This window comes from Mustela putorius, unplaced genomic scaffold (assembly GCF_011764305.1).
Source record: "Mustela putorius furo isolate JIRA1106 unplaced genomic scaffold, ASM1176430v1.1 tig00000929_pilon_pilon_pilon, whole genome shotgun sequence".
NCBI classification, from domain to species: Eukaryota; Metazoa; Chordata; class Mammalia; order Carnivora; family Mustelidae; genus Mustela; species Mustela putorius.
In genome coordinates, this window is record NW_025421520.1 from 1,377,103 (window position 1) to 1,400,153 (window position 23,051).

Consider the following 23,051-nt stretch of genomic DNA (forward strand, 5'->3'; position numbering starts at 1 on the left):
CAAGCTCAACACAAGAAAACCAAAACCACCAGGGGATGGTCTATGACAGACCCACCACCCTGAGATACCTAGAAACATCGAGTGCAACCCACGCGTCTGAAGAAGCGGAGCTGTCAGAGAGAGGCTCCCGTGCCAGGAGCCAGCAGGGAGGGGACCCAGAGGTGGCCCTGCTGTGCCGTGAAAGGGGTCCTGTGTCATCAGGACTGGAGTTGCTTTTGGCCGCACTGAAGACCCCCATGACGCCCCCCACCACTGTGGCTCCCGAAGGGCTGTAATTACGGGAAGGGGAGGAGAGAGACCCTCCCCGGCCCGCTGCGGGGAGAGGGACGAGGCCCCCCGCTGCACTGGAGTCTCCTTTCCTTCATCGTCCTGCAGTGCTCCCCACTCCACAGCGACCAAAGCCAGCCGGGGCCGGGAGGCAAATGCAGGTGTCCCTGAGCCCCGAGTGGCCCTCCAAGCCAGGTCACATGGTTCCTGCAGGGAACACAGTCCCCGCTCTAGAGGAGCTGGCAAGCTCCATGAAGAGGAGCCTCGGGAGTGAGACCACCACTGAGAATCGGAAACAAAAACCTTGAAAGGGATCATACTTTGCATTTAAAAAAGGCATTCAGGGTGCCTGGGTGGCTCCGTGGGTTAAGCCGCTGCCTTCGGCTCCGGTCATGATCTCAGGGTCCTGGGATCAAGCCCTGCATCAAGCCCCGCATAGGGCTCTCTGCTCAGCGGGGAGCCTGCTTCCCTCTCTCTCTGCCTGCTTGTGATCTCTGTCAAATAAATAAAATCTTTTAAAATAAACAAATAAAATAAAATAAAAAAGGCATTCAGGGGCACCTGGGTGGCTCAGTCCGTGAAGGGTCTGCCTCCTGCTCAGGTCATGATCCAGAGGCTGGCATCGGGTCCCCTGGGGCTCCCCACTCGGTGGGGGGGGGGGGGGGGTCTGCTTCTGCTTCTTCCTCTGACCCTCTCCCCTCTTATGCTCTCTCTCAACTCTCTCCCTGCCTTTCAAATAAATGTGTTGAAGTATCTTGTCTAATCATCCTCAGAAAATCAGTTAATTAAGTCAGCATTCGTAAAATAACCACGACAGCCACCCGTTCCACACATGGTTGTCATCAGTCTGGCCATTTAAGACCGGTGAAACAGAGCTGGAGGGAGCTGCTGCTGCTGCTCAAGTGAGACCCAGGAAGCGGTCCAGGACCGTGCAGGCGCCGCAGGGGGTCAGGAGGCCCAATCCCAATCGGAGGAGAGGCCGGGAGCAGCAGGGAGATGGGGGCCCAGAGCCACATGGCTCAGCTCCAGAACAGAGAGAACCACGGCCCGGTCAGCTCCTCCTGTCCCCGGCTGGACCGCAGCACGACAAAGCCGCTGAGGGTGTACAAGAGGAGGCTGTGATCACGTCCACACTGTAAACCGACCACCGCGAAGGGGAAGCTCCATCACCGGAGACACGTGCCGTTTCTTTCGAAGGCGAGAACATGCTCTCTCTCAGCAAATTCCACGTATCGGGCACATGTGTAAGCGGCGGTCAGTGTGCTGCACCGCAGGTCCCCAGACCTCACTCGGAGCTGGACGTCTCCACCTGCAACAGACGCCCTCCCACTTCCCTCCCCAGCCCTGCGGCCAGCCCTCCACGCGCGCACCGTGTCTACGGAGTTCGACTCCCTTGGATCCCACACACGAGGTCCCGCAGGATTTATGTCTGGCTTATTTCCTGATGTCACTCCTCCAGGTTCATCCACGCTGTCACCACCACCACGGTTTCCTTCCTTCTAAAGGACAACTAGTACTTGGTTCCCCAGGGTCCTGTGGTTATGTATGGGGCGCGCAGAGTCGCGAGCTGTCCCGCCGGCACGGAGGGGACGCCGACAGGCCACCTGCGGGGGTATGGAAGGCACACAGAGAGGGACACACACCAGAGAAGGTGGGTCGTAGCTGCAACGTTAAGACCCGAGCTCACAGCAACGGGACCGGGTGCCGGGAGAACTGGGGCTGCGCTGCCCAGAGGCACAGCCGTGCTGCGACGCTCCTGTCCTGGCGGGTCGTGCCGTCAGCACGGTGGTGAAGGCTTCGGCCACTAGAAAAGCCGACCTACAGCATGTTCTCCCCCCAGGAACGACAATGTGGCCAAGGGAAGGCGGGGCACCCGGGGAGGACAGTGCAATCCAGAAACGTCTCCAGTCAACCCCGTCTCAACAGGCGCAATCCTTAGTGTTCCCCAGACAAGAGCACATTTAACTCAAACACCTCAGTAAACACAAGAACTGTAACTAAATGAAGACTAAAGATATGCTAAAAGTCAGTTTTGTTTTTCCAGTATGACATACAACCAAACCTAGCGCTGTACGAGTTTAAGGAACACACTGTGCGTAGTAATTCCACTCAATTCTTTTAAAACTCCACTGTTTCCAAGCGATAGAAAAACACTCCAAGGACATGAGAGAGGCTCAAGGCAAACACCAGGGAAGTTTCCAAGAACCGCGATCAGGAACCAGGCACAGCCACAGAACAGAACCGCGATCGGGAACCAGGTCTTCCTTCAGAGAAGAAAAGGGCAACGACACGGCCTCAGAACCTCCAACCGAGAACAGCATCACAAGCCAAACACCACCTTCAGGACGCCAGAAGCTGCGGGGCAGGCACCAGCGGGAACCGGGTACCGAGTTCCGGGGCAGGAGGGGAGACAGCCGTCGCCGCAGACGCTGCAGAACCGCGCAGAGAAAAATGCTTCTCAAGACGCACTTCAGATCACGCAAAACATAATTATTAAGACTTACAAATAGGGACGCCTGGGTGGCTCAGTTGGTTAAGAGCTGCCTTCGGCTCGGGTCATGATCCCAGCGTCCTGGGATCGAGTCCCACATCCGGCTCCTTGCTCAGCGGGGACCCTGCTTCTGCCTCTGTCTCTGCCTGCCTCACTGTCTGCCTGTGCTCGCTCTCTCTCTGACAAATAAATAAAATCTTTAAAAAAAAAAGAAAAACTAAAGAGGTGCCTGGGGGGCTCAGTCAGTGAAAGCATCTGCCTTCAGTTCAGGTCATGATCCGGGGGTCCTGGGATCGAGCCCCGCACTGAGTCCCCACCAGGCTCCCTGCTCCGCGGGGGGCCCACTTCTCCCTTTCCCCACCCCCCAGCTTGTGTTCCCTCTCTCACAGAATGTCAAATAAATAAAATCTTTTTTTTACATCAAAAAAATAGAAGATACATCCACAGTCACGTCATTTAAATGAACCTCCTGTCACGGACATAAACTAGGGCCCTGCAGCTAACAATCAGAAAATCCCAGCTCCTGGGGCCCCTGGCTGGCTCAGTCAGCAGAGCAGGGGACTCTTGTCGTCAGGGTTGTGAGTTTGAGTCCCATACTGGGACTTTAAAGTAAAATCCTTACAAAGGAGAAGGGGGAAGAAAGGGAAGGGAAGAGGGAAAGAGAGAAAACTCATGTTCTTACCAAACATGCCAATTTGGCCAAGCAAAACTTGCAAACGTCTAAGCTCTGGAATGCTTACGAAAACAACGGAATAGAAACAGAAAACAGTATCACAAAACCAGAACCGAATGACAGGAAACAAACCTCGTTTTCAGAAAGCCCTCGGATGGAAGATCTCCTGAAGGAAATCAAGTTATATTTAGGTGAAATGCATCCATTTGATCACCTGATGGAGAAATTTAAAAAAGAAAGTATAACCTCAAATACAGCAATGTAAGTTCTAGACGCTGGAAAGTTAAAAACTCCGAACAGATCTCAGTAAGACTTGCCATCTAAGGGGCACCTGGGTGGCTCAGCCGTTAAGCATCTGCCTTGGCTCAGGTCATGATCCCAGGACCCTGGGATCAAGCCCTGCATCAGGCTCCCTGCCCCCCCGGAAGCCTGCTTGTCCCTCTCCCACTCTGCCTGCTTATGTCCCCTCTTACGCTGTGTGTCTATCAAATAAATAAATAAAATCTTAATAAAAAAAAAAAAAAGACCTGCCACTTAATGACATAGAAATAGGGGCTTCTGGGCAGCTCAGTCGACGTCTGCCCTCAGCTCAGGTCGAGATGCCAGGGTCCTAGGATGGAGCCCCCATCAGGCTCCCTGCTCAGCAGAGAGCCTGCTTCTCCCTCCCCCTGCTGCTCTACCTACTTGTGCTCTCTATTTCTGTTAAATAAACAAATAAATAAAATCTTAAACAAAAAAAATCAAAATATGTACTCTTCTCAAAGAGATTCCCAGAATATTTTATTTATTTGAGAGAGTCATGAGAGGGGAAAGCAGACTCCCTGCTCAGCAGAGAACCTGATGCAGAACTCAATCCCGGGACTCAAGGATCACGACCTGAGCCAAAGGCAGTCGTTTAACCAACTGGGCCCCCCAGACCCCCCGGAATTTTTTTAAATTACAAATTAGGAAGAGAAAACTATATGGTGACTATTTTCTTGGAATTCCTGAGACTTAACACCAAATCCAATTAGCTGTGACAGACAGGTAAGAAAGGGAATGCTGGTGGGGAGGAAGACATCCCCCTGCCCCGCGGTCCTTCCAGCGGGACTCAGAGCCACGTCCACATCGACAGGAGAAAACACACTGTAATAGGCATGAACAGAAAATCCTGACGACAGAAAGGCAGCGGGAAGCTTTGAGGAGCTCAGGAGAGGGGAGGGTCTGAGGACAGGAAGTGGAAGAAGACCATCAGCGAGGACAGAGGGAGTCGCGGAAACAAGGCTGCCCCAGACGACGCTCTTCCTGGAGCAGGCTCTCCTTCCCAGCCTAAGCGGAGGCAGCTGAGGGGGACACAGAGGACCCTTCCCCCATGTGCTGGGTTTTGGTTGCTTCTAATCTGCTATAATCTTTATGCAGAAGTGGCCCGTCCTGGGGCAGCCATGAGCTCCCACAGTATGGAAAGGATGACGCACCCACGAGAAAATGGTTGTTCACGATCCGGTTTGGCAGTTCTGTTTGCGTACATACAACACACGATACTAACAATACTACAGTATTTGCTTGCAATGCAATCAGTTAACAATAGAGAAGTGAGCACCCAATCTTAAAAGGCTTCCTCGCTGGTCAGCCAGTGACAGCAGCCAAGTTCAGTCTCAAAATTACTAGCCACCGAAGAGGTCACCAATTCTCGTGACACAGAAGCCTAGCAAGCTTTATCAACAGGAAAACCTCAGCACTACCCACAACACAGCAAGGGCAGCCAGAAACAGCAGAAAAGTCAGCATCCTGGCACGCTACTTCAAAGGGCTGATAATTAACTACGCCAGATGATGGCCCTCGTGAGTGCCAGCCGCTGCGGCACGCATCTGTGGGGTGTCTCGGGGGCGCCCGGCGGTGACCGGACACATCAGGCCATGATCACCAGTGTGGAACAAAAGGGAACTCTCAGGACTAGGCTCTCACTGCGAAGCAGCCGAACCATCCCCTGAGCAATGTGCATCCCAGGCCACTAAGACGTCCTTGGTACCACTTCCCAAGCTGGCATTCCAGCCCAAGCGCTTTCTCTTTATTTGTGAGGCTGTGCCTACCTTTGTGCAGATGAGGATGGTAGTGTGGCAAGACCCTCGAGGCAGTCGTGCAGAAGTGGGTGGAAAGGTGGCTTTGACGCCAGGTGGTAAATGTCTAGTTACCTGACCATCTGCAACGGCCCCGAGGGCGTGGGGGGAGGACAAGCACCATCAATTAACAGAGCCTGGGGAGCAAACACCGCCTGAATGATGGCTACTGGTCAGTCTTTCTAGAAGGCTGCCACGTGAAGGAAATGCAAATGAACTGGAAAAGCCCAGTCATCTGGGATTACCTCCCACCCCACCAGCACAAGTCAGCACAAGGCCGAGGCTCTCCGTTCCCACAGGCCTTCCGGGGCTCCTGCACCCAACCCTGTCTAACTCCCCCCAGCACCAGTACCACCACCTGAAGCTCACAAAGGTCAAGAGGAAAACCCTGTGCAGTTTGACTCCCCAAAGCGCTCAGCACATGGGGCCTTTCCCGTCCCCTGCCCCGGCCCCGGGTCTGCTCTCCCAACGAGACCTGCGAGCACAGGGTCGGGAAGCCAGGGCTCAGAACCCTCTTCTGAAGCCACACTTGTGTGTGCTCATCCACTCCCATTACGCAAGCCGTACCACCTGTTCCGCAGTGACTCCCAAATTTAAGCTCCAGTTCTAGGTCTCTCTTGGGCACTTCAGATGTGACCAGACAGATGACCGCTTGCCACAGCTGCCTGGCCGTGTGACAGCCCTCCCGAAGAGAACAGGACCAAATTTCACCAGCCGCTCCCTACCGCACTCACCATCTTTCTCTAGCAAATTCTGCTTCTGCTTCCAGGCTTCTCCCTGGGAACTTCCACCCTCACCGACACTGCTACCGACCCCCAACACACATGGGAACCCACCGTTCCCGCGGCTGTGTCTGCCAGGGATCTCAAACCCCACGACCCTCACCCCTCCCAGCGCATCACATCCTCCTCCCTCACAGTCACGGCCGGGGCAGCTACAAAGGCCGTCCTAGCAGACACGACCCGGAGCGCACAGCGGACCCACGGGCAACAAAGGACACGGTCAGCTCCGCTGGGGATCCCACGGTGTGAGACCAAGGCCAGCCCTGGGCAGGAACAGTTGAGATGGGCTCAGGACATGCCCCCTAGCACTCCGGGAAAGTTACAGGCCTGGCCCAAAACCCACCAGAGCAGAACCAGAACGGCTCGGGGTGACCCAGAACAAACAGCAGCTGAGCGCCACCCGCGGCGCTCGGGACGGGCCCGTTCGGCCGACGCGGGGCCCGTTCGCGGTCCGCACCGCCGCAGCGCGGCTGACCCCGGTCTGCGGGACCCGCGGCGGCCACACGGACGACCGCGGGAAGCGGGGCGAGGCGGGCGGCAGAGGCCCGCACTGGGCCGGGACGGAAATCCACGGAGTCTGAAGCTCAAAAAAAGCCGGAAGAGCAAGTGCGGTCGGCCCGGGCGGCCGCGAGCTCCGACACGCAGCGCAGCCCCGGCCCGACGGCCCCGACGGCCCCGACCCCGACGGCCCCCAGAGCCGCGGCGCACGCGGAGAGAGGCCGGAAGCCGACGGCCGCTCCGAGAAGAACCGGGCCGCGGCGGCAGCAGGTGCCCGCGGAGGAACAGGACCTTCCCAGTAACCGGGTCGCTCTGCCTCGCCGAGGTCCCGCGGCAGGAGCCTCCGCTCCGCCCGCCCTTCCCCCACGCGACCCGACCCGGCTCCAGGGGGGCGGGACGGGACGGGGCGGGGCGGCCGCTGGGGTCCTCACTCGGCCCGGGGTCCGCGGCACGGCCCCGCCGGGGTCTCCCGCGCACGGGCGTCCCCCGGTGTCCCGGGGCTTCATCCCCAGCAGGTCTTCGCGCGGCCGCCGCGGCGTCCGTTCCCAGGCGGCGCGTCCCAAGAGCACCGCGGGGTCCCCGCCCGGAGCAGCCCCGCGACGCGACGCAGCGACCGCGCTCCGGACCGCCGCTGGGACACGCTCCCGCCTCGAGTCACCGACGGACGCCGAGCTCCGCGCCGCGCGGCTCCAGGGGCGCTGCCGCCTCCCTCGCCGCCCCACGCACGCGCCCCGCAGCCCGGCCGCGCCAGCCAGGGCGCCGCGACCCCCACGGTGCCGTCAGCCGCCGCCACGCGACCCCGAGCGAACGCGACCCCGAGCGAACGCGCGCGCCGCACGCCGGCCTCGGGAACCGGCTCCGGGCCCAGCAGCCAGTCACGGGCCGCGAACGAGGACCCCAAGAGCGTGGGGCGCACGGCCGAGGCAGGCGCGGAAGCACCGCCACCGGCTGCAGCCCGGGAAGCGGGCTCCCCCGCGCGCACCCGCACCCGCAGCCCCATGCGCACCCGCAGGTCCGCGCCGACGGGAGGGAGACGCGCACCGACCGCACCGCCAGCGCCCGCGGGCCGCGAGAAGCAAGGAGCGGGGCGCCTGGGGGCTCCGTCAGCCCCGCGTGCGCTCCGGCTGGGCTCAGGGCCCCAGCGTCCCGGGGTCCCGGCCCGCGTAGCGCTCCCTGCTCGGCGGGGAGCCTCTCCTCCGTCGGCGGCGGCCCGCTCGTGCCCGCTCGTGCCCGCTCGTGCCCCATGGACTCTTCAAAGCGGAGAGAGGGACAGAAAGAGAACCTACTCGCGGGGCAGGACGGCGGCACCGAACCTGTCTGGGAGGCTGCGGGACACACAAGCCAAGGGCCATTCTAGACCCGTCCCGCCGCGAGCTGGACCAGCTGCACCGAGGACAACCACCTGGGACTTTGTCCACCTGGGACCGAGACCGCGGCAGGGCAGCGCCGCGCGAGAGGGCGAGCAGCCTCCGGCGAGCAGGGAGCCCGAGGCAGGGCTCCACCGCGGGACTCGGGGACCACGAGCTGGGCTGCAGGCGGACGCTGCACCGACGGCGCCCCCAGACGCCCGCTTTCCGCAGCTGTCAAACGGGAAGGTCCCTCGGCGGCTCCGCGCTCGGACTCGGACTCGGGAAGCGAACCCACGGCGCTCCTCGGGGCCGGAGGCTGTGGCGGCGACTGGATCTGAACTCGCGCGGCCGCTAGGAGACCGGGAGCGCCTTCTCTGGAACAGGCCATGACGAAACTGAACGTTAAACCACTAGTACAAACACGGTATCATGTGGATGAAAAAGCTTATTTTAATCCTGTTTTCAGCAGAAACTGGGGCACCTCGGTGGCTCAGTCATTAAGCATCTGCCCTCAGCTCAGGTCGTGGTCTCAGAGTCCTGGGATCCAGCCCCACATCAGGCTCCCCTGCTCGGAGGAAATCCTGTTTCTCCCTCACCCTCCCCTGCCTACTTGTGTTCTATCAGTCTGTCAAATGAATAAATGAAATCTAAAAAAAAAAAAAAAGAAGAAGAAGAAGAAAAGGAAAACTACCAATTCGGGGTGCCTGGGTGGCTCAGTGGGTTGGAGCCTCTGCCTCCGGTTCAGGTTCAGATCGAGCTCCGCGTTGGGCTCTCTGCTCAGTGGAGAGCCTGCTTTCCCCTCTCTCTCTCTGTCTCTGCCTGCCTGTCTACTTGTGATCTCTGTCAAATAGATAAAAATTTTAAAAAAACAAAAAAGAACACTACCCAATTCCAGAACAACTTTAAGTAAACTGCTGCTCAACGAGATGTGCAGATAAAATGCCCGTTTTATATAGACTCTTTCCTTAGCACAGATAAACTAGTTAGAATCTTTAATCCAATTTTCCTAAAGCCATCAAATACATCCATTTATTCTCAAGAAAAACACACCACGTGGGGGGACAATACCTACCACCTCCTCGGATCAGCCACCCATCCTCACTCCTCAGCGACACCTGCGAGGGAATCTGAGAGGGGCTGTGATCACCTAGGAGGAGCAACACACAAGCCAGAGTCCTACATTCCCCATCAGGTCTCCCAGGGCCAACTGCCGTTACAGGGGCAGCCAATACCAGAAAAATCGGAGCACTCAGGGGAGCTGAGACATCCCCCCATGTGCTGTCTCTTCTCAGGTGTCCCCAGGGCACCTTCCCCTCTGCGCAGACACTGCCAGGAGACCAGGGCTTCTCTCCCTGCATCCAAGTGCCAAAAAGGAAGCAGGAATTATGTCAGAGAGCCGACCACATAAACCACGTAAACTAAAAGCACAGGTGCCCACAGGCCTCGGACAGGGGGAAACCGCGCCTGGCACACATGTGAACCCACACTGCCTCACTGCGTGAACGGGTCCCAACAGGCGGCCATGAACCCTGAAGTCATTACAGTGAAGGAGAATGGAAAAGCTCAGTCCCCTGGCCCCACAGCCACAAAAGGCTACTGACCTCCTCTCTGGAAAGCAGAGAACAGAGCTTGCAAGGCATGGGGAGAGTCTAAAACACCCCAAGAGCCATCAGTTCAAGGTTAAAGGGACGAGAGCTCTCTCACTACATCATCTTTTCTAGCAGATATTCTACAACTTCTCTCACTTCCCACTAACAGGACCTAAAACTGTATTTTAAGGAAGCAACAGAAAACCAACACTTTCTCTTCTTTCAGTTAAGAACAAATGCTGTTGGGGCATCTGCCTGGCTCAGTCAAAGGAGCATGTGACACTTACCTCGGGGTTCTGAGTTCGAGCCCCTTGTTGGGCAGAGACTACTTAAATGAATAAACACTTAAAAAAAAAAAAAAGACACAAACAAATGCTTCTTAGGGCAACCAGTTTATTAATCCATGAAATTTCTAACAAAATGTACTTGGCCAAGGGAAAAAAATTAACTCCATCTGTCTGATAAACCCACTACCCGAATCCCCATTAACTAAAAGAACTACACCTCCTCCAATAAACTCGGTAACCCACCACGTCAGGACTTTCAGAAAGCATGTCACATAAGTCATCGTCCCTGAACACAAGTGAGTACCATGTCTCGCCCTCTGTGCTCTTTTAAGCTTTTACTTACCTGACAGTATGTGCACCAGGGGGAGCAGCAGACACCCCCAGAGTGTGAATCTTAACAGGGGACTAGACTCCAGGACCCTGGGATGATGGTCTGAGCTGAAGACTGACACTTAACCCACTGAGCCCCCCAGGCGCCCCTGTGTGTGCGTGCCGGCGCTGGCACTCTTCGTGCTGTCTCTCAAATAAACAAATAAGTCTTTAAATAAATAAGAAAAATACCAAAGCATTCGGTTCTTCTCCAGGTCTGCACTCAGGGGAAACTGTTTTACAAGAGCCCAATCTTCCTGGGGGCAGGGAAAAACCAACCCCAGTCCCCTCCAGCCCCAACCAGCCCACCCGAGGGAGGAGAACGGGAGCACACCGGTGACGTGGACCACAGGGTGGAAACCTTCCCCTCTCCCAACCTGGCCTCCACATCACTGAAGGCCTGTGGGCAGTAGCTGCTTTTGGTTGGTCCATCACATCCACCTTGAAAAAAAAAAAAACATTACAAGGCACACTAGAAGGCAAGACAGAGTCTGACAAGCCTCGGCAAGCATCGGGACAAGGCAGAAACAGCGGAAATGCTGCACTCACCAAACCAAGAACTTGGTAAAAGTAGAATTAATATGCCAAGAGCTTAACTGCAAAACGTAGACACCGTGCTAGAACAGGTGAGTAATGCAAGCGGAGGTGAAAATTCTAGGAGTCAGAAAGAAATGCCTGGGACCAAAAGCCCCAGCAGAAACGCAGAATGCCTTTGATGAGCTTATTCATGAACTGGGCATGGCAGAGGAATCCCGAAGAACCATGAAAGCTCCCAACAGGACAAGGGGAAAAGCAGACTGCGGATGGCACGCCAACAAGCTGCAGGACAGGAGGCAGGACCAGGCAGGAGTTAGGAGCAGAAAGAGTGCTCAAAAGCATCAGTCAGCTCTGAAGCCATGAATAACTGAGAATCGCGTATCAGGCACGAAACCGCACATCAAGAGGTTCAGGGAACACCCTGTGGGATAAACACTGAAAAACCTATGCCTCAGCATTATCATGCTCCAACTTCAGAAAATCAAAGACAAAAAAAATCTTCGGGGCGCGTGGGCGGCTCGGTGAGTTAAGCCTCTGCCTTAGACTCGGTTCATGGTATCAGGGTCCTGGGACTGAGCCCTGCATCAGGCTCTCTGCTCGACGGGAAGCCTGCTTTCCACCCCCCTCCCCACTTCTCTGCCTGCCTCTCTCTGCCTGCTTGCAATCTCTGTCCAATAAATAGATAAAATCTTTAAAAACAAAAAAAAAAGGAGCCAAGGGGAAAAAACACCTTACCTTTAAGGAAACTTAAGTAAGAACTGCAACCATGCAAGAAAGAAAGAAATGAAATATTTTTACAGGGAAGGGGAGGGTACCAACCAACTTCCAACCTGCAGCCTTCAAAATTATCCTTCAAAAGTGAATTAAAGACTTTCTCTGGCCAATTAAGAATTGAGGGAATTTGTCGCCAGTAGATCTGCCTTGCAAGAAATACTAAAAGTCCTTCAAAGACCAGAAGAATAGGACAAAAACTAGATCACCATAAGGAGCATCAGAGAAAGGTTAAATGGATAGAAAATAAACTCTCCCTTATTCTTAAGTCATCCAAAAGAGAACGGTTCCAACTACCAGCAACAATGTACTCCTGTGCAGGCCTGAGTTCAGGCGAAGGGGACATGAACAGGACTCCACTGGGCAGGAGGAAGAATGAGGAGGGGCTGTCCTCGGGCACCTGCACTCCCATGCAGCATGTGTCACCTGACTACTCCCTGTGGACTGGAGGGCAACCAGTAAAGAAGGTAAAAAGGAAAGAAAATGGAATCACATAAAAAGTTCAATTAAACTACAAAAAGCAGGGAGGCCTGTGTGGCTCAGTCAGTTAAGCGGCTGCCTCCGGCTCGGGTCATGATCCCAGCGTCCTGGGATCGAGTCCCACATCGGGCTCCTTCCTCGGTGGGGAGCCTGCTTCTCCCTCTGCCTCTGCCTGCTCTCGAGCGCGCACTCTCCCTCTCTGAGAAATAAATAAAAATAAAATACTTAAAAAAAAAAAAAAAAAAAACTACGGGGCGCCTGGGTGGCTCTCAGTGGGTTAAGCCGCTGCCTTCGGCTCAGGTCATGATCTCAGGGTCCTGGGATCGAGCCCCGCATCGAGCCCGCATCGGGCTCTCTGCTCAGCAGGGAGCCTACTTCCCTCTCTCTCTGCCTGCCTCTGCCTACTTGTGATCTCTCTCTGTCAAATAAATAAATAAAATCTTAAAAAAAAAAACTACAAAAAGCAGAAAACATGTGGAAGACAAAAGCAGCAAAAAATCACGAAGGCAGGAAAAAAAATCACTAACATTAACAATTTGTCAGATGTTAATGCAACTGACAAGAACCTTTTTCAGACTCTCTGGAGGCCTCACTACCTACCTGCCCGAGGGTCAATTCTCCTGCCAACATCAGAAACACACTAAACTATTTTTCCCCAATCAACCACACAACGCTGCAGGTGACCTGAGTGCACCTGCTGCCTACAAGGCTAAACCCAGGCAGTGAAAGTCATTTAGATTAGCATCTAATTAAACTTTTCATACTAGCAGCCAAAGTTTAATTCAGCAAGTAAAAAATACATGGGAATGGGGTGCCTGGGTGGCTCAGTGGGTTAAGCCTCTGCCTTCGGCTCAGGTCACGATCTCAGGGTCCTGGGATCGAGCCCCGCATTGGGCTCTCTGCTCTGTGGGGAGCCTGCTTCCTCTCTCTGCCTGCCTCTCTGCCTACTTGTGATCTCTGTGAAATAAATAAAATCTTTAAAAAAAAAAAAAAACATGGGAAGCATGAAAACGCACGAAGACAATGTGACTTGATGAAGGGTCAGCTGCACAGCAGACGTTAATGCAACTGACAAGAACCTCGTATAAAACTGCAACACACAGATGTCTAAAGCCAACATGCACACCGCAAACATACAGTGTTATATGCCAATTCTATCTCAAAAAAGTAAAAGTATTTCAGGGTTCAATCACCGGAATCAGAAAACACACAAACGCGAGAACAAACCCATGCGAAACAGAGGTCAGAGAGCGGAGTCCGCGTCCGCGCCGGCAGCCGGTGGGCCGGCACACTCAGCCATGCTGGCAAGCGCTCCGCGGCTCAGATGCGGGCAGGGCACTTTCCCTGGTTCCCCGAAGACGGTCCCCTGGGGCGGCAGGCACTAGGACAAGTGACCACCCAGACACAGCCGACACAGGAGTCCGCCCTGTGGCAAGCACTAGCACAGACACCAGAAGGGCAGGACTGAAACCTGAGGTCCTGAACTGGTCCCTGTCCAGGGTGCAGCAGGGCACACCACAGTGCTGGTGCCCCGGGAGCCCAAATCAGACCCAGGCCCTCCTCGCATGGGCCTCCCTCCGCGCCCCCAGTGTCGCATACGATCTCACAAGGTGCTTGCAGGACTTTCTGCGACAAAAACGTGGAAGATGCTGCCCGTCTGCCTTCCACCGAGGCGGCACCACTGTACATCCAGCCGGGCTCAGCAGCCTGCGTTCTCCCAGCCTCCGAAGCAGCGCTGGCCTGAATGAACCCCGTCCCCGCTGGACTCTGCACCCACCAAGAGAAGGAGCGCCCGACGTGCTCCCACGAACCACTGGTCTGCGTCCCTTGTCCGTTGCCCACCTAAGTGCGGGACTTCGTGACTTTTTTTTTAACCAAATCACACAAAGGGCACTAGAAGCCGAGCTTTAACTATTCGTCAGCTGGCACTGCCCACTGCTAGGGCTGCACACAAGCGGCCGATGGATCCAGAGTGCTCCTACCCACGGAAGACCCAGCCCAACTCAGACCGCAGGGGTCCGGGGAAGCACAGGGCAGGCCTTGAACCGGCAGCACGGGGCCTCCAGTGCGCGGAGCCCGGGCAAAGAGAAACCCACAAAGCCAGTCGGCCGCGGAGAGTCACCCAGCGCACTCAGGGAAGGAGTAAAGCTTCTCTGAGGACTCCTAGGCCCGAGCAAAAGGTTGCCGCCTCACCTAATATGGGGTCAGCCTGTGAATCTGTGTTGTGAACGAGCACATCAGGTGACCAACACACACTCTTCTAGAATACAAACCCAAGGCTGCCAGTCTACTTATCAGAATGAATTCTAACCCAACTAGCGCAATATGAAAGCGCTCCTGTACACCCAGGATAGGCCGCTGTCCTGCACCTCATCTCATCTTCTCGAGGAGTTGCCTGCACCCACTACACTGTGCCCAAAACACCATGGCTAGCTTCTCCCTACGAAGATGAACTCCTACTTCATTCAGACTGCGTTTCAACAGTCCTGTCAACGCAGAGATGAATCCCGTGGTCTAAAGCTTTGGCTCATGCGAGGAGGTGGCTGCTGGAGTGAAGCGATTAGTCCTTACAACACACCGGCCGCCCACCCAGTGTGAATGCCTTCTCCTTCCCCGACAACCCTTGGATTAAGGGTCTCTTCTGTCTAACTCCTAAGGGATTAACCCTGTCCATTAAGATTCTCCATTTCTCGGGACACCTTGGGGGCTCAGGGGTTTCAAGCCTCTGCCTTTGGCTCAGGTCATGATCTCAGGGTCCTGGGATTGAGCCCTGCAGCAGGCTCTCTGCTCGGTGGGGAGCCTGCTTCCCTCTCTCTCTCTGCCTACTTGTGATCTCTCTGTCAAATAAATATATAAAATCTTTAAAAATTTAAAAAAAAAAATTTTAAGGTTCTCGATTTCTCCAAATAGATGTTACAATTATAAAAAATAACCTGGGGTATAAACACAATACCGAAGATACTCCCTCAGAGTGAAGGCTGGTAATTCAAGCATCATTTCCCTACCGCTGCTTGCTACTTTAACCCATGTACCATGACCTGGATACCAAAACACCAAGCTCGGATTCCCAAAGCAAAGTCAGCTACCATCTCCTACAATTACTCTACAAGCAAATTAGGCCATTATGATTTACATTTATAAATTTTATTAATAGAGAATTTTTGTTGGTAGAATTCTGGGTAAAGTAACTCTGGTCTTTTTTTCTAAGTATCTGAGACATTCCCTTTGCAATCAAGACAAATAAGTGTGGGGCGCCTGGGTGGCTCAGTGGGTTAAGACCTCTGCCTTTGGCTCGGGTCATGATCCCAGGGTCCTGGGATCGAGCCCCGCATCGGGCTCTTTGTTCGGTGGGGAGCCTGCTTCCTCCTCTCTCTCTCTGCCTACTTGTGATCTCTGTCAAATAAAACAAATAAAATCTTAAAAAAAAAAAAAAAAAAGAGAGAGAGAGAGAGAAATAAGTGCATAGACTTACCACCCAAACTACCTTTACTAATTTCTATTCCTGTGTAACACTGAAAAAGTACCAGAAAGGCACTCTAGGGGCTCCCAAACCTCTTGGTTACCTTCAAAAACTCACCTTATTCACTTTAAAACTTCCTCTGACCAACCTAACCACCTCATTTTTCTCTAAATACATGGATAATCTCTAATACAGACCCTTGAATCAAATACTCCTCTCCAGCTGCCAGCAGCAGTCTGCAAAAAAAGAAAAGCCCCAGCCACAAAGGGAACAGATGCTCCTGCCCCAAAATAAAGATCTAAGTTAAATGTAACAAAATATCCACACCGCTAAACTAGTACAAATTTACTACCCCTCCACCAAATACCTGCCCCGACCCCTGCCCCAGAAACAGGCTGCGGACAGAAATGATCTCTACCGGGAGAGGCAAAGATGAGGGCGCGGTGAGAAGGCTGGTCTCAGGAAACACATGGGACCGGACCCGCTCCTAACAGTCCCTTCACCGAGAGCACCTTATGGGATTCAGGAGGCCCAGCTTGGCTTCTGAGTGCTCTCACCCTTGGAACTTCTCTATCAGCTCTGACTATAAATACATCAGTGTGACCTGATGTGAGCTACGTGAGGTGCTGCAGGACGAGTTCTCTGCACAGCTGAGTTGGCCCCCTTCCGCTACGCAGCCTTGCTTTTACGGTTTCTGAAGGCGAAGGAAGCCTAGGAATCGACATGGGCCCGGCGGGACGGCTGCAAGTACATCACCCTCCGACATCCACAGACCGTCCCGGAGTCGAGGGCCGGTGCGGTACAGGACTTAGACACTCCGCGCTCTGAGGTGCTCCTCTACAGCCCAAAGGTTGGCCACCCACCCAGCAAAACCTTAGTGGACAGAAATGACGCTCTTTCCGCAAGCCCTTTCTCATAGACCTCTCTACCTAACACCTAACAAACCCCGCTCTGCTTGCAAAAGAAAAAAAACACAGAAACCTCCTTTGTTCTGCGCAATCTGTGAAGACGGAGCGTCGGGAAAGGGAGGAGAAAAGCCGCCTCCTCGCACAATGCCTTCTCTTCTCCCCACCCGGGCTGCCGCTCCGGGAGCGGACGTCACCTTAACAGAATTCCAGCGAAAGGTCATATAACCATTGAACACATTCCCAATCTTTAGCCTAAAAATCCAGCAAATCAATATACTCGTTACTTCTATTAACTCAGAAAAGGGATAACTGTAAAGAAAACTTTATTTTTAAGATTTTATTTTTAACTCATCTCTACACCCAACATGGAGTTTGAACTTACACCAACCTAAGATGAAGAGTCACACAGTCCAAAAACATAATAACAATAATTCACATGCCACCAACTAAGCCACCCAGGTGCCCCAAGAAACCATTTTGTTAAGTGTTTAATTCTTCTGCAGCATCAGCTAATTTAGTGGAATGCCGTTTGCTTGATGGAAATGAAAGCACCCAGGACATTTAACGAGAAATCAGTACATCTGGGGGCATCTGGGTGGCTCAGTCCGTTAAGCATCTGCCTTCGGGGTCCTGAAATGGAGCCCGACATTGGGCTCCCTGCTCAGAGTCTGCATCTCCCTCGCCCTCTGCTGCTTCCCCAGCTTGTATTTTCTTTAAATCTTTAAAAAGGGAGGGAAGGAAGAGAGAGAGAGAAAGAAGAAACTAAAGTAGATCTGGAGAAGTTACCTACGTATCATTTCATTACCTGAGAATTCTCATGAGGGGGCCGGGGACAGACACACAGAAGGGAACCGTCAACCTTCCCACAAACCATCTACTTACATAGTCGTTACCCAATGTGCCTCAAGTGCCTCAAGGATTCCAGAAACAAACAAGGAAGCTACTTCCCCTGAACTCAAGATCTGAGACCAATGATTGCCAAACCAGTAATTATCGACTATCAGACACTTACAGGCACGACTAATTTCCTTTCATTAAAATAAAATAGATAATACGGCAAGTACCCAGTCCTGGTTTGTGAATTCAAAGTGGGTATTCCGAAGGTCTGGATTCCATTATTAATCACAGAAGGGTCATGAGGACAAAAACCAACCAGGAAGGTTCCAATCCAAACAAGGTTTTCTCAGCACGGTGCGTCCGGGGCGACGCCTCAGGCACACAGGGAGCACTGCAGTGAGGATTCCAGGCCCTCCCAGAGAACACACATAGTAGTAGGTAGGTCCTGGAATCCTGCGTTGGTGAAAAGGAGAAGAGGAATTTTCAAGGGCACAAATCCCACACCACCCGAAGAAATCACCCTTCCAAATACAACTGATCCTTGCGACTGAACTGAAGAATCCTAAAATAACTCAAGTATTTTTATAAACAAATACACACAAAAAGAGAAACCCCACCAACTCACAACCAACTCACAACCCACGCAGTTCTACTGCCTCAGAGCACTCCCGGCAGCTATGTTTCTTAGGATGGTCGAAACTCCCCACAAATGTTAAGAAAGGATCAAAGTTTTCAGAGAAAACCCAGCTATGCCCAAATAAGGAATAGCTTTTGAAATAAAGAATTAGAGGTGTAGATAAAATACTCTCCTCCCCACTTTGACATATAATGCAACCCTGGGGAACTTAACTGCCTTTATAATTATTTCAAGATTTTCAGTCCTCTCTACGTCCACCAGAGCTTCCACTTACACCCCGAAACCAAGAGTCGCACGCCGCAAACAGAGCCAGCCAGGAGCTCCTACCTTTGTATTTTTTTGCCAGAAATTAATTTTCCCCACCTTAAAAGTGAAGTATTTAAATAAACAGTACAAAGAATAGTAAGTATCTTCTAAACTTACTTTCTTAGGCAGGATATCAAAACAAAAAGGGTGAACAGTGATTCTGCATACTACCATTAAAGGTCAAAATTTGGAAAAAAACCTGTAGTTGATATATAAGAAAAGCATCAAAGTTCTCCAAGCCGAGTTACCCATTAACTCATTTCCTTTAATTAGGTTTTAGATAGTCTTTCCAGGGCACCTGGCTGACTCAGTTGGTACAATATGTGACGCATATCTTGGCGCTGGGAGTTCAAGCCCGCGCTGGGGGTAGAGATTACAGCCACGTGCCCTTCCACTTCTGTTACTCCTGTCACTATGCTTATCTTCAACCTTGCTGTTCTTCTCATCTACCTCCTCAATTTATTTTTTTATTTTTAAGATTTTATTTATTTATTGAACAGAGAGAGAGATCACAAGCAGGCAGAGAGGCAGGCCGAGAGAGGGGGAAGCAGGCTCCCCGCTGAGCAGAGAGCCCGATGCGGGGCTGGATCCCAGGACCCTGGGATCATGACCTGAGCTGAATGCAGAGGCTTAACCCACTGAGCCACCCAGGCGCCACCCTGAATTTATTTTTTTGAAGACTTTATGTGTTTGTTTATGTGACGGACAGAGATCACAAGGAGGCAGAGAGGCAGGCAGAGAGAGGGGGAAGCCGGCTCCCCGCCTCCTGAATTTCAAGTTCTCACAAATCCTATCAAAAAGAAAGGACAGCGTTTGTAAATTCTCTGCCACTGTCCCCATCCTAGTTCCCCAATAAACCTGCAATTACGCCCATTTCACCACTGGGGGGTGTCCTGGGCAAAAAAAAAAAAGCAACCCAGATTTCCAACACAGACCACCCCTACCCTAAATCAGACTCGTTTCCAGGATTTCAACAAAAAAAAGTTTTTCTCTATTCCGTTCAAAGATCACCTTACCCAGAGAGGCCGCCTCCACTCCCTTGGTCCTCACCAAGAGACCTCAGAAAAAGGCGTTGTCGTCAGCCTTACCGGGAGCGAGCGGCTGACCTTCGATGGGCGGACCCACCGGTGGAAGGTACAGGCGCACCACCGAGGTGACGGTCAGCATTACACAGCAACCCTGAAACGCTGCACTTAAAATAACTCCCTGAGGGTGAGGGCACCGGGGGGCTCAGTCGGTTAAGCATCTGCCTTGTGCTCAGGCCGTGAACCCGCGGTCGGGGGACGGAGTGCCCGGTCTGCGCAGGGGTCTGCTTCTGCTCCTCTCCGGCGCGCGCTCCGTCGGGAAAACCTTTACCGAGACTCCCTGGGCTTTAGAACTGAAGAGTGCGCAGACCCCGCCACCGCGAAGCTGGTTCTGGACCGTGCCGGTCGCGCGCTCCGGGACCTGGGACAACCGCGATTACGGCCGCGCCCACACCAGGGAAACACCAGGGAAGCACCAGGGAAACCGGGGCCACTGGAATTCTTCCACCGACGAAAGCTGGGCAGAGACACTGCGGCCCGCACGGAGCTGCGAGCCGCGTGACCCCGCCCGTGACCCGGCCTGCGGCGCGCTCGGCGCGAGTCCCCACCCGCGCTCCAGAGCCGTCGGTCCCGCCGCCAGGGACACCCTCAAACCACCCGTGTCCAACCAAGAAAGTAAAATCCAAATCACCGACGACCCCGTGTCAGGGACGCTCCGACGCCCCAGCGGACCGGACCGCCTCCCACAGCAACAGGTCGAGTCCGTGCCGGCCGCCCCCAGGCCGACTCGCGCCCGCACCGGACCGGCAGGACCGCGACGTTCCGCGGCTCCCCGGAGCGCGCCGAGCCCGGAGCGGCAAGTCCGGCGGCGTTTCCAGAGACCGCGGCCGGGGCGGCCCGGGAGGGGCGCACACACACCGACCGCTTCGCCCAATTCGCGGAAGCGACGACGAGCCCGAAAGCCGACGGCCAGAAGCCCGGACCGCGGTCCCCGCCCGTCGTCGGACCCGACGCCCCCCCGCCCCGAGCCCCGTCTTCCAGGACGCCGGCCGGGGCAGGGCGCGGAGGAGCGCGGCGCCGGGCCCTCGCGGGGTGACCTTGCCGCGCGGCCGGACCCCGGGCTCGCGCGAGCAGGCGACAGCCACGACGCGCTCGGGGACCTGCGGGGCCCACACGCGGCCCCTTCCCTTACTCGGGCAGCAGCTGCGGGAGCCCAGCGCACCGCGGCGCCCTCCGGCCGCAGCGAACTTCCGAGGAGCCCCGAAGTTCCGGGCGCGCGGCTCCGCGGCTCCGGGGCCGCTTCCCCGCCGGCTCCGGGCTCCGGGCCCGTCCACGCGGGACTCGCGGGCACAAACAGGGGCTCGCGCCGCACGGCCCCGCCGCCGCCGAGCCCGGGCCCAACCGCCGGCTGGGGCCGGCCAGGGGCGAAGGCCGCCCCCGACTCGCGGGACCCGGACCCCAGCCCGCCCCGGGCCCCCCTGCGCCCGGCCAGACCGCCGGGCCCGCCGTCCACCCCCGACCCCCGACGTCCGCCCGCGGCCGCAGCCCGCGCCCCGCGCCCGACGCCCACCCCGGCCCGACCCCGGGACCCCGGCCCGACCCCGGGACCCCGGCCCGACCCCGGGACCCCGGCCCCGCCCCGCGGCTCCGGCCCCCCGCGAACCCCCCCGCCAGACGGCCCAGCCCCGAACCCCGACCCCACAGCAGGCCGCAGGTCCCGACCCCCGGCCCAACCTCCTCCCCGGCCCCACACCGGCCCGGCGCCCGACCCCCGCCCGCGGGCGACCCTCACCGAGGACAGGGAGCCGGCGGCGAGCAGGAGGCGCGGCGGGGCGGCGGCCCGGGTCCCCTCGGCTCCGGCACGGCAGTGCGGGCGGCGGTGGCGGCGGCGGCTCCTCGCGCTTTCCTTTCTCTCCTTTCTCCGACAACAAACAGGAAGTGCGTCACGCGGCGGCGGCGCGGCGACGAGCACTTCCGCCCGGCTCTGACGCCGCGCATGCGCCCCGCCCCGCCCGCCTTCCCGAAGCTTCGCGGAGGCCGGACTGGGGGTGGGGGTGGGGCCGCAGGGGAGGAGCTCCCGCGAGTGTTGCTCGGCGTCCGCGGATGCGCGCGGCGAGGGCGGGCGAGGAGGCCGGGCCCGCGGCCGTCGGCCCCCCCTGGTGTCCGGCCCGCCGCGGCCGCCCGGGACAGGCCTCTCTGACGCGGGCTAGCGTGGGCGGTCACGTTTAAGGACCTGCAGGCCCAGTGTCGGCCTGAGCCGCAGCGGCCCCTTTGTACGCGGGCGCGTCCGTGCAGAGGGGCCGTCGGGCGCGAGCGTGTCTCCCGCAGGGGCCGGGAGAGACTGACCGCGTCTCCGGGGAGCGAGACCCGCTGCCGGCTGGGCCTCTCCCGCACCCGCCCGGAACCGACCCCCCACCCCAGCCCCACCCCAGCCCCCCTCCTGGAGCTGACTCCCCCCCCACCCCAGCCTCCTCTGGCTTCCGCTCCAGGACGGTGTTCAAGGCGGGGTCTTACACCGTTTCGGGGGCTCGTCGGTTTTCCCGGATGTCCCCTAGGTATGCACGCGGTGCACACATGGTTAGGCTTCTGTTTGCTCGCCTCCTCTTACTTGGTTTTAGGTCAGTTTAATTAGTAGAGGGGCAACTTCCCCCCACCCCCCCCAACTGATCTAAGCCCTTGAGAGCCTTTAGTAGAAGATAACTTTCAACGCTCTTTATTTATAACATCTGATTAATAAGCTTCACTCTAGGCCCTGGGAAGGCTTAAGTAGCCCTGCCTCTAGTTTGTCCTATTCTGGGGGACAGACTGCCCCAAGGTGGGCCACTCTGGCATGAAGATTATTTTGAGCTGATGGCAAAGGAGACCTTGTGGGCTCAACAGAATTTTGTGCCCCTCCCTTAATTACATGGAAGAATCTAAATTGGGAGTCTTCCCAAGAACATTGGTTACTAGCAGAGATAAATTTTATGTGAGTGACCCATCCTATGGCTGGACAAACATCCAATTAGCGAACATTTGCTCTTTTTTCTTACTGCCCTGTGAATTACATTCCTTCCCTTCAAAGCCCCAGACCCTTACCTTTTTCTTAATTTAGGATGATGTATACAAATCTTGTCTGTCTCGGGAATTTCCTGCCTCTGTGGATGCCCTATGTGTAAACTATTATATTTGATTTTTTCCTGCTAATCTACCTCATGTTAATTTGAACTTTAACCCAGGTAGAAGGAACTGGAAGAGGAATTCATGCTCCCTGGCACTACTTAAAAAAACAAAAGATAGGTTTATATTGTGTATATTCTTTTCTTGTGTTTTTTAAACGTTCACTGTATTAACATCATAGTTTTTAGTAAGTGACCTATTAGCAAAAGAAAACAAAAAAACATGTCTTTATCTGAGTCAGTTCCCTCTTCTTTCTTTTAGTAGATCATATAAATGCTCAAAAGGAAGGAATAAGACAGTATTTGCTTTTGGTATGGATACCTCATGATAAAACCCAAGATAATCTCAGCAGAGACTAGAATTTCATTCAGGTATATCCACAGTTTGCCACTGTCATTTGTAACGGTATATACCAGCCGGCTGATGGAATTTCAGGTCCCTTCCAGTGTTGACAGTCCTATCATGTGACATTTCACATTGAAATAAGTCCCTACAGCAAGTGTGAGCTAATCTTGAAATGCAGACAGGAC

General features: G+C 55.0%; 1 protein-coding gene across 4 annotated transcripts in view; it reads right to left on the minus strand.

Moving 5' to 3' along the window:
- The window catches only part of DNAJB6 (DnaJ heat shock protein family (Hsp40) member B6), a 62,775-nt gene extending 41,477 nt beyond the window's left edge, over positions 1–21,298 (minus strand). For 3 of the 4 annotated variants that reach the window (XM_045086299.1, XM_045086300.1, XM_045086298.1), the window contains exon 1: positions 21,155–21,297. The gene's annotated coding sequence lies outside the window, so the exon portion shown is untranslated. Of the gene's footprint in view, positions 1–21,154 lie in introns of all 4 variants that reach the window. The other variant, XM_045086301.1, reaches the window with a different exon arrangement.
- Between the last annotated feature and the right edge of the window lie 1,753 nt (positions 21,299–23,051).